We start from the raw sequence: 11604 nt of genomic DNA, 5'->3' as shown, positions 1-11604 counted from the left end.
GATGTAAAGTGAACAGCTGAGGCAAGCTGGCTTCTGCCCTAACTTCCTCCACAGGCATGTTCCTTCTCATTCGTACCTGTTCATGCACACAGTTCATATACCGCATGGCTCAGTGTTCTGTTGAAAGACCAATTATTTTCTTCCTATCTTTCTCTGCTCCCTCCCTCCCCCCTCCACCTCCCCCTGCTTTAAAAGTAGTAAATCTACCGTCAAGAACCTGGAAATCTGTGCCAAAGCCTCTAAGAAGAAAACACCATCTTCACAGACCCTCTATGTGCCTTGGACCTCTCCCGCCCTCCCCACTGGTTCCAAAGCTTGCCTAAATCTTGTAGAGAAGACAGTGAATCATTCGTTGTTTCTGCCCCAAAGAGCTACAGAGAGCACCTGACTGTGTGTGTGTGTGTGTGTGTGTGTGTGTGTGTGTGTGTGTGTGTGTGTGTGTGTGTGTGTGTGTGTGTGTGTGTGTGTGTGTGTGTGTGTGTGTGTGTGTGTGTGTGTAGGAAACCTTGAGTTGGACTTCCACCGTAGGATTTGTAAACTTGGACAACTATCCTGAATGAACATAAATACGGGGTCACTGCCTTTCAACTACTGATGGGCCAGCCTCGGAAGTGCCCAACAAAGTAACAGAGCCAGGGAACAGACAGGGACGACCCTCACACACGTGCAAAAGGCTTCTCTGCCCCAGAGACAGGTGTCCCAGCTTTGAACAATTAAGTGCAAACTGATAGTACAACCAGAGATCAAAAGGACGTCTTCACGAAGCGCAGCAGAGACGCCAACAGGTGATCCCAATCAAGCATGCTCCCCAGGTTTTCAAAGGGGACCGGTGAGCGCAGACACAAGCTAGGGTCGCCTCTGGCCTCCCCTCCCCAAAAGAGGGCAAAGGCGGTAGCTTGGCGGCCCAGGTAGCTCAGAGTTGGTCAAAGTTTGGGACCGCGGCTGTACCCAACCAGCGCGCGGAGTTCAGTGCCGAACACGCTCCTGGTGAGAGCTGCAGAGAACTGGGACTGTGGCTTTCCGAGCGCGAGTCCGCATCCGTGGCCGGCGCTCCACTGTGTACCGGAAGCGGCATGAGGATGCGGACCCCGAGGCTCTGCTTGCCAACCTGGGTCATGTCTAGCACAGCTTCGCACCAATCGGCACCCGTCGGCCCCGTTTGGCTCCCGTCCCCTCAACTCTTCTCCCAGGCCCTACTCACCTGCAGAGTCGGGGGCTTTGCTTTACGAACCCTGAGTCCGGATGCTGGCGCCAGAAGCCTAAAGCAAAGCTATCCTGGAAGGGTCCCTCGGAAGCGCATCCCTCCGCCGCTCTTCTTGTCAGGCAGTCTAGAGCCGGAGGCTCCCAAGGCCTCAGGGCGCCGCCCTCTCATTCTTGCGGGGTCTCTCCAGGGAAAGAGAACGGAGACCTTGGGGGCGGGGCTTGGAGGGGCGGGGCAAGGAACCGGATGACCCAAGGCCTTTCAAGAGAGTACTACAGAGTGGAAGGCAGCCACGGACCAGTAAAAGGCACATATCGTAACAGAGCGTAGTGGCGCACGCCTATAATCCCAGCACTTGGGAGGCAGAGGCAGGCGGATCACTGTGAGTTCGAGGCCAGCCTGGTCTATAAAACAAGTCCAGGACAGCCAAGGCTACACAGTGAGACCCTGTTTTGAAAAACTAACAAAAAAAAAAAAATTTTTTTTTAAGCACATATCGTCCAGCCTGGTCTACTAAGTGAGCCCAAGACAGCCAGGGCTAAAACAGAAAACCCTGTGTCGAGAAACAAAAGAAAAAAAAATTACGTATCATACTCTGATCAGCAATTCTTTGGCTGGCTGCCCCAACCAGTGATAGACACACCCTGTGGCAGAGGTGTAGATGTGGTGCATACAACCAGAGCCCTGCTTCCTTCTAGATTGTAATATCGGCTTTCCAAAGCGTGCTGTGCCATAGGTGCCACTGTGAAGAACCTATTTTATTGGGACTAGGGAGATGGCTTCATTCCCAAAAGCACTTGCCTAGCAAGCCTCATGACCTAAGTTGAATCCAGAACACATGTAAAAGTGACAACAGGTCCCGGAGAGATTGGCTCAGCAGTGAAGAACGCTGGCTGCTCTTCCTGAGGATCCATGTTCAATTCCCAGCACCCACTTGGCAACTCACATCTGTCTGCATCTCCAGTTCCAAGGGATCCAGTGTCGTCTTCTGGACTCCTCAGACACCAGGAATGCATGTGTTACATGGAAATACATACAGGCAAAACCCTCATAACATATACATTTTTTAAAGTTAGAGGTTGAAAATAGACTCCATAGAACTTTCCTCTGACTATGAGACACGAGCACACGCGCACTCACACACAAAGTACATGTTCTTATACACACACACATACACACAGAATAAGTTTTTTTTTATTTTTATATATTTTTTAAAGACTTATTTTTATTATGTATACAGTGTTCTGCTTTATTCCAGAAGAGGGCAACAGATCACATTACAGATGATTGTGAGCCACCATGTGGTTGCTGGGAGTTGAACTCAGGACCTTTGGAAGAGCGGGTAGCACTCTTAACCACTGAGCCATCTCTCCAGCCCAATAAGTCCTTAACATGTTTTAAAAGACTGTATGTGCTCTAAGTCTCCTTACACTGGTTGGGTTTATCATGTGCTGCTAGAACATGAGCCGGTGTTAGGTGATGAGAAGTGCAGGGCCATTTCCAACATGCTGGACTTCATACCACCCAGGAACTCAGGCTCTGGGATCTTCACTTTCTTCAGCTGAGGACACATAAAAATACCCATTTGCAGGGGCATGAACTAAATAATACAGTCTCGTCAGCACCACATTAGCCACACAGCAGTGGCGCCAAGCCACAGAGAAAGAGGGCATGTTACTGCATTCCCCTAACTGTAGCAAATAGCTTTGATAAACACACACACACACACACACACACACACACACACACACACACACACACACACCTATATATAAAGGTTTCTTTGGGCTTGCAGTTTTAGAGGTCTCAGTACATGATTATTTACCTTTGTTGTTTCTGAGCTTGTGCTAAGCCACCACATCAAAGCTGGAAGGCAAGAAAGGAGTGGGGAGGGGTGCCAGAGTCCCTCAGGGGCACCTCCTCAATGACTACAAGACCTGATGCTAGATCCCAATCCGAACATCCCAACAGCATCACATCCTGGTGGGTTTTCTCTCTGCCAATATTTCATTTGTTTCATTTTTAAAGGTTATGTATCAATTTAGTTAGTGCATGTTGGCAGAAGCACACTCCACTTCGTGGAGTGCACCCTTGTCCAGCAAGTGTCTTATCAGCCCCAAAAGGTAGTATATATTTAAAACTAATTACTTCCCATCACTTTTTAAACACACAAACAGTAGAGCACAGGCCCCCATCCCATCCCTGAAGAATGGCATTTGGACCCCATCCTGAGACTACGAGATTTCCCAAATGAAGAAAGTCACTTTTCCAGACAGATATCTACGTTCTCAATTTGCCCTGAAAATCACTTTGACAGACAGATTACCCTTGTCTCGCCAGCAAGAAAAACTGAGTTGTCAAAGGACACAACACGATCCCCTTTTGTGTGTGGACATAATGTGTCATTTTGAAGCCAAGGATCTGGGAAACAAGGCTCCTGCTAGCAGCCCATGCTGAGACCTTGTCTGTGCCCAGCAGCTCAGCAAAGGCTCAGCAACATGCTGGCTCAACAGCCTGCTCTGCCTGACTCACTGAGACTGTAAACTGATCAGCTGTCTGTGCAGTGGTCACTGCTCTCCTTTCATTTCATACACTCTTTAGCAGTTGTTCAGTAAACCCTTGAGCTAATGTTGCTCTTTTCTGTGTGTTTGCTTGTTTTGTGCTGAGCAACACTGCACAAACTGTACAAACTGAAGTACAGATTTCACTTTGCTAAGCATGTGTTCTCCCACTGATAAACATCTCCAGGCTTAACATTCTATTCTCGATACAGGATGAAATAAGAAGCAATAACACAACTTAATTCTAGTCCTTGGACTGTGTCATCTTTGATTCTTTGTATTTTGTCTTCTTGTTCCTGACTGAAGCAGGGGAGGAAATAGAAGCATGTCTGCAAAGGTCTTACAATGTCCTTGAGCAAGAGGCCGTTTTAAGAATCTCCTTATAGCAACACTTGATATGAGTGACCTTTGGTTTTGGTGTTGCAGATTGACTCCAGGGCTGTGAGCGTGTGGGTATATGCTCTACCACTGAGCTTCACTCCCAGCGTATAGGTGACCTTCTGATTCCCTTTCAGCTTCCCTCCCTCGATTCTCCTCCCTCCCTCCCTCCTTCTGCCCTTCTCTTCCTCCCTCCCTTAATCACTGAGCTGTATCTAAGGAGGCATTCTTGCCCAGTATTTCTGGCACCAGTTGCCTGTAATGTGTGGTTCCCCTCCCAACACCTGAAATTCTTCTCCCCTTACCTTGTCCTTCTCCTTCATTTCGTGAGACAGGTTCTTTCTATGTAAATCAGGCTGGTCTTGAACTTGCATTACTCCTGTCTGAAATGAGTTCATCTTCCAAATATAAGGATTATAGGTACGAGACACCACACTCTACTCCTTTTCTTCTCTTTTGGTCGTCTAGCACCTGGAGCATGTGGCAGGGATGGGGATGAAGGAGAAAGACAGGTCAGCTAAGATGCTGCCTTAGTCCAGTTTTTAAATACTATAGAGATACTTGCAGCTGGGCAATAATAAAGAAAAGAGTTTAATTCAGCTTAAAGTTTTCAGGGCTGATGGTTGATGGTCATATGGTTCCAACTGAAATTGGCTTATAAGGCCGTACATGGGAGGCTACAGGGTTGTCTCAGTGCTTAGGATGCTCTTCTCCCAGAGGACCACAGTTCAGTGCCCAGCTCTTGTATCTGGCAGCTCCTGAACTCTTGTAGCTCAGCTCAAAGGGATCTGATGCTGTTCTTCCTAAACAGTGGCTGAATTTTACCCCATGGTCTTTAATGAGTCTACATTTAAGACAGTGGAAGCCAGATTAAATAACCTTCAGCCAACCTCCTCATGGAGAGCACAGCCCTATGGTCCCCTCCTCTAGGTAAATCTTTCGTAAGTGATTCAGTAGAGAACACGTTATGTTTATGAACCAAGCTGCCTCCCACTGACTCCAGTATGTCCACCTATCAGATTGTGTTCAGATCTGACACATAAAAAAAATCATTATGTTCATGTGTGTGTGTGTGTGTGTGTGTGTGTGTACTGCCATTCTCCTCTTCCACTGTGTGGATCCCAAGGGTTGAATTCAGGTCTTCAGGCTTGGTTAACTTCATCAGCTGAGTCATCTCTCTGGCCCCAGTTCTGTGCATTTTCAAGAAGACACCCCACACACCTGCAATATCCTGTCCATTGAGGACACTGTCCTGCTCTGCCATTTCTTGTCCTGTAAGTCCTGTGCTGCTCAAGCCCACAGTTCATCTTAACTTCTCCAAACTAAATTGAAAGGATCCACCATGAGGGATGATGGGCTGTGCACCACATCTCCCACAGCACTTAGCAGGAAGTCTGACAACACTCAGATTCCATGTTTTACTTAACCCTGTGATAGCTCTGACATGAGGACTGGAAAAACTGTTTCTATAAAACAGACTTTTCTCCCATGAAATCTCCAGCACCATGAAGTATATGGAGTCAAGACATGGCAGCAACCTTCACACAGTTGGGCTTGGACAAATGGCCACAGAGACTGCATCTTGTTTTTGGTTTTGCAGTGATGTTAGTTCACATTCATCTTCCATGGTGCAGTTAAATAAGAGCTATCAGAACTGTATTCTTGAAAATAGAACTTTATTCTTTAAAAAAAAAAAAAAGTTCAGGTACAGTGGCACACACCTTCAATCTCAGCACACAGGAGGCAGAGGCAGGTGGATCTTTGTGAGTTTAAGGCCAGACTCTAATACATAGTGAGTTCCAGGACAGCCAAGGCTATAAGATGGAGAGACCTAGAATGTTCTTTAATTTGAGTTTGTCTGGCTTTAATTGATGCTTGGACTAGTGTTATGTGCTTGGAGGAAGAAACAAAATAAGTATCTTTGCCATCGCATCATATCAGGTAGTATCTAACAGCCATGGGATTTCTTGAGGACCATATTTTGCTTTGCTGCCTAGACTGGTTTTGAACAGGTGAGCATGACCAATCCCCCCACCTCTGCCTCCCAAGTAGGGAAGGCTGTGGGTGTGCACTGCTGCCTCTGGCTACTTGACCTTATTGGTGATGTTAATCTTGACTGCTGGGATTCTCTTAGTTTAGGTGTTGACTGCCAGGTTTCTCCTCCACTCTAGAGTATCCATTTTCCTTTCCATATTTTATTCTTTGGAGCAAGTTACAAATTCAGCCCACACTATGGGAGAGAATTAAATTCCATCTTCTGGAGGGGGAATTATTTACACATATTATTAAGTATTATTTATAGGAAAGACCTATCTCTTTTTCCCATTCATCTATTTTTTAATCTTTTATTTATGTCAGAATATTTATTTGACACTCCTATTATTTCATTATTCAGAGTGTTCCAGCTTTAGCTGCCAGGGCCTCATTCAAAATACTTCCCAGAGATTCTTTCAATTTTTTTTTTAACATTAGAATGGTATTTCCTCAAAATTTGGTACTGTTCAATGTTCTAGGCTCCTCGTCTTTTCCTTGTCTTACTACTAGCATGAGACCATATCTTTAAAAGCCTTGGTTTCTTTCACTGGAGAAACAGATTTATAAACTAGGATCCAGGCCTGGAGAGATAGCTCAGTAGTTCAGAGCACTGGCTGTTCTTCCAGAGGACCCAGGTTCAATTCCCAGCACTCACATAACAGCTCACAGCTGGCTGTAACTCCAGTACCAAGGGATTTGGTACCCTCATGCAGACATATAAGCAGGCAAAACACCAGTGTGCATAAAATGAATAAATCTTTAGGAACGGAGATCCGTGTGAGAGTGTATTTATTGAGATTGCTACCATCTGCCTACCAACATAACTATATACTAACTCTGTATTAAGTAAGCTCTCTCATATCTAAGGCTCCAATTTAAATGTGATACTAAGGGCTTTAGTTAGTAATTCCTTTCAACATTATATTACTTTAGTGTATAAATTAATGGATTTCATACGTATCAATTTACTACACTCATATTCAATCTCTCATTTCTCCAAAAATTCTCTTCCTCTTTCCTCCTTCTGTTCATCTTCTTTCCTGAAAAACCAAAAAAAGAAAAAGAAAAAAAAAGAAAATGAAAATTGAGCTTACTATCTCTCTCTCTCTCTCTCTCTCTCTCTCTCTCTCTCTCTCTCTCTCTCTCTCTCTCTGAGAGGGGGATTGTGTGTGTGTGTGTGCACACGCATGTGCGCACTCAAGTGTGAGTGTGTGCATGTGTATCTTCCTTTCTCTCTCCTCCCCCTCCCCCACCATGTGGAATGTGTGAGTCACAGTTCAAACAAAGCTTGGCTCTCGACATCACCATAATGAAGCCCCCATGTGGTCGGCAACCATCATGGCGCCTGACCTCACCAATATGGAAGCAGCAGCCCTGTCTTTTTGTTTTGTTTCTTGAAAGAGGTTTTTTTTCTGTGCAGTCTTGGATGTCCTGGACTCACTTTGTAGACCAGGCTGGCCTGGAACTCACAGTGATCCACCTGCCTCTGCCTCCCAAGTGCTGGGATTAAAGGCATGTGACGCCTGGCCGAATAAATATCTTTTAAAAATATACAAATTAAATAAATGTAAGTATGAACATAATTCATGTGTGATAAAACAGAGGCCACACAAGCTACATATTTAATTCTTTACTCAACTATTTAAAAAGGATAAGCTAGTCCTTTATTTAGTGTAGTCTCTACACTACACTACAATAATACATAAATACATAGATGATAGATAGATAGATAGATAGATAGATAGATAGATAGATAATAGACACACAGACAGACAAAAGGAGACCAAGCCTCATAGTTCCCTCATTTGATCACAGCAGAGTCAGGCAGCCTGGTCTAGGTAGTGTTGGCTAGTTACTAATGTTTATTAATAATTAGTACTGATTCTATTTATTAGTGCAGCAGCAACTCTTTAACCAGTCCACAAAAACAGTATGATTCTATACCCAGCACTACAGAGAGAGACATCTTGACTCAAAGAAATAACTGAAAGCCAGCCAGTGGTGGCCCACACCTTTCTTTAATCCCAGCACTAGGGAAGCAGAGGCAGGTGGATCACTGTGAGTTTGAGGCCAGGCTGGTCTACAAAATGAGTCCAGGACAGCCAAGGCTACACAGAGAAACTCTGTCTCAAAAAAACAGAAACCAAAAAAAAAAAACAAAAAAAAACAAAACAAAACAGCAAAAAAAAAAAAAAAAAAGAAATAAGTGAAGAGATGAATATAAAATAAATGAATGAATGAATGAATGAATGAATGAATAAAACCATGAACATAATTCATGTGTGATAAAACAGGGGCCACACAAGTCCAGATGAAAGAAAGAAGGAAAGAAAGAGAAAAGAAAGAATTAAGTATCTCAGAAACAGATATCAATAGGGCTTTATGGATGTTACATGGGAGACAGAGAGAGGCAGATATGCTGTGAATAGCGAACTCTGGGGCTGGAGAGATGGCTCAGAGGTTAAGGGCACTGACTGCTCCTCCAGAGGTCCTGAGTTCAATTTGCAGTGAGTACATGGTGGCTCACAACCATCTACAATGTGATCTGATGCCTTCTTCCGGACTGCAGGTGTGTGTACATGCAGGCAGAGCACTGTATACATAATAGTCAAGAAATCTTAAAAAAAGAAAAAAGAGAGAAAAAAAGAGAGAGAGAGAGAGAGAAAAGAACAGTGAATTCTGAGATAATAAAGGCTGCATAAAGAGACTGACACAGTTTGTTAAAACAAAACAAAACAAAAACCAACCAGGTGTGGTGATGGCATACACCTTTAATCCCAGCACTCACTTCCGAGGCAGGTGCAAGCAGATCACTGTGAGTTTGAGGCCAGACTGGTCTACAAAGGGATTCCAGGACAGCCAAGGCTACTCTGCAGAGAAACCCTGTCTGGGGAGGGGGAGGGGGGACCAAAAAGCAAATGAGAGTTTTCCTGTGAAACCAGAAAATGGCTGACTTTTACATCGGCCATGGAGGCCTCTCCTCCTCCAAGAAGAAACTAAGGTTTCACTGGAAGGTAATTAAGAGATAAGAAGTTCAGTCAGGCCATGAGTGTCCTCACCCACCCTTTATGACACAAGGTCAAAGGATGAAGGAGGGATGATGACCTTGAACTAATTTCAGATTCTTTTTCACTTAACCAAACCAGACAACAAGATAAAACATTGAATTAGAGCCTGTCTGTGGCGGCCCATGGCTCTCATCCTAGTACTTGGGAGCCAGAGGCTGGTGGATTGCTCTGAATTTGAGGCAAGCCTGGCATACTGAGAAGGTTCTGGGAAAGCATATTATGTGTGTTCCTGCACATAATCTAACTCTAAAGGTGAAACCCTTCACTGCACAGAAAAGACAAACCAAAGCGAAATGACAGACAGGTCTGCAGAGCAATTTGCAGGACAGCCTGGGCTGTTGCCATGAAACCCTAACCCTGAAAAAAAGCAAACACCTAAACACCAAATTCCAGCCCTTGGGAGGCAGAAGCAAGTGAACCTCTGAGTTTGTGTCCATCTTGGTCTACAGAGTGACTTCCAGGTCAGCCACGACTACACAGAGAAACCCTTGACTTCACAGAAAACAAAACAGAATTTCAACACTTAGCCAGGCGTGGTGGCGCCTGCCATTCATCCCAGCACTCAACGGATCACTGTGAGTTGGAGGCTAGCCTGGTCTACAAAGTGAGTCCAGGACAGCAAAGGCTATACAGAGAAGCCCTGTCTTAAAAAAAAAGTTAAACCACCTTGTCCGGGAGCATGGTTGTTACCAACTAGCTGAAAAACATCCTTGAACAAATTCTGAGAGGAGCTATAAATGTGAGCCAAAATCAGGAGGGGGGGCATCTTTGGCGACTTGGGATGGTTCAGCTTGGCTGTTCATTGGAACAGCTCCACTTGGAAACACTCCTAGAGAGACCCACTTGAGGGAAGGCTTTGGGACTCCAGGCTCCAGCTGAAGCTCCGCGTTCCGGTTGCTCCAGGTGCCAGGAGAAGAAATCTTGCTGACAGCACCAGGAGAGTCATTCCTGGGAACTGATACCCAGAAGGTTTCATTTTTGTGTTCTTTAATCTCTTTTCTCTTGTTTGGGTTAGTCGGGTTGTAAGGGAGGTACACTCAGTTAAGAAGTTCATAATAAAAATAATTGTTAAGAAAACTGAGCCAAGGCAGGCATGGTGGTGCACGCCTTTAATCCCAGCACTCAGCAGGCAGAGGCAGGTGGATCACTGTGAGCTTGAGGCCAGCCTGGTCTACAAAGCGAGTCCAGGACAACCAAGGCTACAAGAGAGACCCTGTTTTGAAAAAACAAAAAAGAAAAGGAAAAAAGAAAAGAAATAAGAAAATTGAGCCTACAATCTCTCTCTCTAACCCTAACACACACACACACTTATTGGATGAAACATGAAAAGTACCAATGAGTGCAGTTACAAAGACAGAATGAATTGGTTTGTGTTATTTATCTTTAAAGTGTGTGTGTGTGTGTGTGTGTGTGTGAGAGAGAGAGAGAGAGAGAGAGAGAGAGAGAGAGAGAGAGGTCTTAAAAGAATCACACATCTCAACTTTAACGAACCATTTCTAGCCCAAGGTGCCCATCTACTCATTAACAAATTTTGTTTTTGTTTTTGTTTTTCCCGAGACAGGGTTTCTCTGTGTAACAGTCCTGGCTGTCCTGGACTCACTTTTGTAGACCAGGTTGGCCTCCAACTCACAGCGATCTACCTGCCTCTGCCTCCCAAGTGCTGGGATTAAAGGCGTGCACCACCACGCCCGGCTCATTAACAATTTTTATCAAATCACATCAAGGAAGCTGAGGGCAGAAATAGCAGTAAGAAATCAGTCCCCTAGAAGTCCAGCTTCCGTGACAGAGTCTTGTCAGCTAGTGGTAGTCGGGGCAGTGTTTTTGCTTGTAAACCTCTAAAAGTCTGTAGCTCAGCTGTTAAGAGTGTGCCTTCCTGAACCTCAAACTTGCTAAGCCAAATTCTTTGTAAGGGCAGTCGTCATGGCTAACAATCTACATCTCTGAGTTCTATCCTTTGTTTTTATTGTTGTTGTTGTTTTGGTTTTGGTTTTGGTTTTTTTGTTTGTTTGTTTGTTTCTGTTTTTTATTACTTTATTCATATTACATCTCGATTGTTCACCCTTCCCCTGTTTCCTCCCATTCTTCCCTCCCTCCCACTTCCCCCCTTCTCCCCTCCCCTATGTCTGTGATTGAGGGAGACCTCCTCCCCCTATATATGCTCTTGTTTCTGTTTTTTATTTTGGTTTTTCCGACACAAGGTTTCTCTGTGTATCCTTTGCTTTCCTGGACCTGCTTTAGAGACAGGCGTGCGCCACCACGCCGGAATCTCTAAATTCTTTCCAAGGGTGGTGGTCAAATCATGAATGGGCTTTAGCAGCCACACCTGAAAGAGATCAAGCACTCACTTGTTAACGGCCGGCTA

The sequence above is a fragment of the Acomys russatus genome, chromosome 5 (genome assembly GCF_903995435.1).
Source record: "Acomys russatus chromosome 5, mAcoRus1.1, whole genome shotgun sequence".
Classification (NCBI taxonomy): domain Eukaryota; kingdom Metazoa; phylum Chordata; class Mammalia; order Rodentia; family Muridae; genus Acomys; species Acomys russatus.
The sequence above is the reverse complement of the archived record's forward strand: the minus strand, read 5'-3'. Positions refer to the sequence as shown.